This window comes from Loxodonta africana, chromosome 20 (assembly GCF_030014295.1).
Source record: "Loxodonta africana isolate mLoxAfr1 chromosome 20, mLoxAfr1.hap2, whole genome shotgun sequence".
In the NCBI taxonomy this organism is placed as follows: domain Eukaryota; kingdom Metazoa; phylum Chordata; class Mammalia; order Proboscidea; family Elephantidae; genus Loxodonta; species Loxodonta africana.
This window is the reverse complement of record NC_087361.1, coordinates 20,314,335-20,319,414: the sequence shown is the minus strand read 5'-3', so window position 1 is coordinate 20,319,414 and position 5,080 is coordinate 20,314,335.

Sequence of the window (5,080 nt, the reverse complement as noted above, 5' to 3'; positions counted from 1 at the left end):
ACTGCTAACATTCAAAGTGAATCTTTCCAATTTAAAGTTAGCCTGTGTCTCTTCTGTGTCTAATTTGTCTAAAGAATCTTCCTCACCTACAGAATAAAGGCTAAGCAACTTAACATGATTTTCAAAGCCCCTGCTTAAACTTCAACCCTTATTTCTTCATTACTTTACACCAAAGTGTTTGCACCACCTATCCCAAGCCTATGTAAAGGCTTTTTTTTTTCCAGCCCGTATTTGGTGTAGTTAACTCTTGTTTATCTTTTAAGACTAAGGTCAAATACCAGGTCCTACAGCAAGGCTTTCTCATTGCTTTCTCTTCTATCTCCATGCTTGATCATATATCTCTTTTGTGTGCTCCCCTTAGCATCCCATACAGACTAACACATTGCAATTACCAGGTAGAAGAAAATGCATCTTTTAATTATTTGTCTTTCCAGATTGTGCCGTTAAATCTTTGAGAAGAGAGACTAAGTCATGGATTTTTTCATACACCCTGTTCCTAGCAGAGTGCCTGGCACATGGTAGAGCAATAAATATTTGATATTTAAAGTTCGAATGTTAAATGAAAGAATGCCTCAATGAATGGTAACATATATAATTTTGAAGATTTGGATAGGTTACACTTACAGGCTGAAAAAATCTAAAATGAGTCCTACACTTCTAAATAAGATTGTACCTATAAACCTAATATGGTTTATGAACTTTTCTTTTTAAAACTATCCAGTGTAGTAGTTCTTTGTGTCAGTAATCCAAATAGAGTGCTGCATCTTTTGTGGCATGTGAGCTGTTCCATTTAAGTTGATGACCAGAAAATGAAATAAATTCTTCATTTTAGTTTAGCCATATCTAATTTCTTTAGTTTAGAGATGAAATATTCTGCGTTTTAAGCTATATTCTTTTGATTCAAAATCTTGCTTTATCACTTACAGGCTATGTGATCTTGGACAATTAATTTTATATGTATTTAAAAAAAAAAAAAAAAAGGAAAACTCTTCACCGTCAAGTTGATTCTGACTCATAGCTACCATATAGGAGTAGAACTGCCCCATAGGGTTGCCAAAAAGCACCTGGTGGATTTGAACTGCCAACATTTTGGTTAGTAGCCAAGCTCATTTGTTTCCTTCAATGGAAGAGTTTCTTGCAGCAACAAACCTACCACAAAGAGTTGTTGCAACAGTTAGATTATTTGAGCCAAAATCTGTCCATCTTTTAAATACCACAGAATCTCTCACAAGCCAAATGGCATTCAGAACAATAATGGTATTACAGTTATAATGCATCAATAAATGTTCATTAAAATTATTTTGATTATCATTATTATTTATATTAACTGCTTTGAATGATTCAAAAATATTTATCACTCAAATAAATTACTGTCTTGCATCAAATTAAGTGATGTCCTTAGGATGTTGAGGCCTGAAGGATTGTAAACTCCTAGAGTCTTCCATAATTTATTTTTAATTTATATCTTCTCTTCTTTTTAGTCTCTTAGCTGTCATTTCATATTGTCAGTGTGCTGAATTATAGCACCATTCCCAGTGAATACCTTAAGTATATTTGGTACACAAACAGTTAAAAATAAACAAGCCTGTTGTATCGAGTTGATTCCAACTGATAATGACACAATGGGGCAGAATAGAACTGCCCCATGGGGTTTCCAGGCTGTAAATCTTTACGGAAGCAGGCTGCTGTATCTTTCTACCATGGAGTAGCTGGCAGGTTCAAACCACTGACCTGTTATGGTTAGCAGTCTAGTGCTTAACCACCCTTTGTATATACATAAATGCACATATGTAAATGTGTGTATATATATGTATTTATATCTGTCTACCTATCATCTCACTAATTTATTGAAATTCTATCTACACTAACCAAAATCAAGTTTAATAAGTTGAAGTAGAAAACTTTTAGAAGAAAATAAAGTCTACTTCCATTTTCTCAAGTTTTGACTTGTCCCAAGAATTAATTGATCTATTTCTGGAAGTTATAGTAAGTGATTTGTGATTTTTATCCTTTTCCAAGTTGGGAATGATGTCAAGGCAACAGCTTTGTGGTGTTCTGTTCCTGAGAACTCTCCCCAGAAGCCAGCTACTATGGGAATCTGTTTGGCAGGTGGTCTAACTTCACAGTACTTTTATCTCCCTTTTTTCTGTTTCTGTCAACATTTGACTATTAAACAACGATTTCAACAATGAGGAGGAGAAGCAATAAAAAGTGAAAAGAAAATTTTATTTAGTAGCTTATTAGCCTTGCCGATGAAAGTTTTTTTTTTTTTTTTTTTTGCAAAGTACACTAGAAATTATGATTAATTCTACTCTACAATCTTAAGTAGTACTTTGATTATCAATAACACCTAAGTAGTTAGGCAACAGCACCAAGTTTGTAATTAAAATGTTAAAGTAAACTTTAAAAATAGTCTTCTTTATTTGGCTGCGTCAGAAACTATTCATTAGATAAAAAAAAAAAAAAAAAATTTTTTATAGTTTCACATATTTTCTTTTAAATGATTTTAGAAAAATATGTGTACCCTTGCCTTCACAAAAACAAAGGAAATGGAAAACTAATACTTTCTAGCAATGTTAATTAATTTTTTTTTTTTTTACATTAAAAAAAAATTGGCTCAGATTAATTCTAATTTCCTTACTCCTCTTAATGAGATCTGAAATACTTGGGACATGAAAATCAAAATAATTTTTTCTATGGTAATTTGAGAGCTGCCATCTTTCAAGAGAGGTTTAGAGCTGGAGATTTGGGAAACAACCTTTTGTTTCTGTAATTTTTTTTTTCCCATAAATTCTACTCAGTGTTCTTTTTCTTTCTCTCTTCATAAGGTTTAATTTGTGCTTACATTGTTCTATGACACAGCAAATCAATAAATGGAGGAAAAATACAATTCACTCATCATATTCTCTTGCCCTACATTTTTTTTTTTTACATGATGTCAGCCACTTACTTTTATGGATCTATCCTCAAGGTATTAACTCATTTTTCTGGTGGGGAGTCAACACAGTCAATAAATAAATATAAAGTGCAATTATGTTTTTCTGTTGAGTGTTTATCTCCCTCCCAGATGGCTATGTGCAGCCTCCACCAACTTGGTACACATTTTTAAAATGGCTCTTTATCATCTTTAGCACTACACACACAATAACAATACAATTCAAACAAGGGATTTTATCTCTTCTCTTTCCATTTTCTAAATGGAGTGAGATGTAGAGTTTTGGATTTGCAAATTGTCACCACAAAGTTTTACGTTTTGTTTACACATAATGAGAAATATATGTGAGACTGTGTTTTTAAAGGAAGTAATTATTATCTTAATGTTGAATGAGAACACCTGTTTGGGTGAGCAAAATTATTTGACATATATTGGCATGACAATGATGATCATTTCACAAAATTTTAACAATAGAAGATACCAGAAAAAGAAGATGGATGCAGAGTCATATTTATGTGATGAAAAATAATGAACCTAGAAAATGGAAAAAATTTTAGATTATCAGCATTAACTAAGGCAGTTCATCACATTTAAATGATAAAAAAATTGATTCACAGAAAGTTATAAAATAAAAAAATATAAAAAATTTTTACATAACAATGTAACCTTGGAAAATTTGCAACTGTCAATGCCATATAAATAAATAAAAATACATTCTGAATGAAATAACTTACTATTATGATTTAGGCCTTAATACACATCATCAAGCATTTAGCTTTAATTTTATGTAAATCAAAATGTAAATGAAGTAATATAGTATTTCTTTAATATTCTATTTGGTTTCAGCATCGTGCCATTATTAATTTGGTATCTCTCAGCTCCAAATCTACTGTGCTCTACTCTGGCTTCTGGTGCTGAAGCTGAGGACCCTACAAACTTCAATTATTCTTTGCCAACTAGTTTTTGATTATATTCAACCAGTAAGGAGCACCAAAGGCTGATGGGAAAACAGGAGGAGAGTGAAAGAAACTTCTATATTTCTATTTGCTTGCTGAAAATGTATTGTTACCAGAATTTTAGCAGTTTCTCACAGATTCCAGCTTCTTTACCCGTTGCCGTCAATTCCTACTCATAGCAACCCCATAGGACAGAGTAGAAGTGCCTCAGGCACGCTCAAAACCTGCCTCAATGGACCCTTAAGTTGCCAGTAGCAACTAGGTCACAGCCCCACTATCAGTCTACAGGGACACTGCTCCAAATTTATGTTGTTGTTGCTGTTAGCTGCTGTCTAGTCCGCCCCGACTCACGGTGACCTTATGCGTAACAGAACTAAATGATGGCGGGTCTTGCACCATCTTCAAGATAGTTGCTATGTTTGAGTCCTTTGGGGTTATATGTCAATCCATCTCACTGAGATTGCATTTATAGGTTCTGTTAAACCCAGTCTGTTTCCTCTCTTCTCCCAGCCCTGTGCGTGGAAGCTGCTTTCTGCAGTTAGTCATTCTGGGTTAATGAAAACCCAGCAAGTAAAAGCCTCTTTGGTCTTTCAGTTTTTCATTACACTTGTAAAAAATTCCCTATGTTAAATTCCCTCTGTTCAAATATTTTGTGTGGTATCTGTTTTCTGATTAGACACTATGTGATACAAGAAACATGTTTTTGTAGTTCTGACCTACACACATTCTTTATTTTTATTTATTTATGTATTTATTTTACATACAATACTCAGAATTGAATTGAACATAATCCTTGGTTCATTATATACTCTCTTCATTAGATCCCTCATAGTCAGTTTTTATTTAGTTGTCTATTTAATTATTTTTGATAATATAATTAGCACTGTAACACCACCCAAAACAAAAACTAGTACAGTCCCATGAAAAAATAGGTGGTCTTTTCAATAAATGGTGACAGGCCAGTGAGTATTCATGTGCAGAAAAAAGTAACTTAACACCTACCTCACACCATACACAAAAATCAATTCCAGATGTAGGTCTAAGGGTGAAAAGAAATCACAGGATATCGTTAGAATTAGAAGGAGGAAAATGTTTCTTAAATAGGTAAGAGATTAATAACTATAAAGGAAAATTTTATAAATTTGACTATATTGAAGATAAGAACTTTAGATTATAAAAAAACATTGAA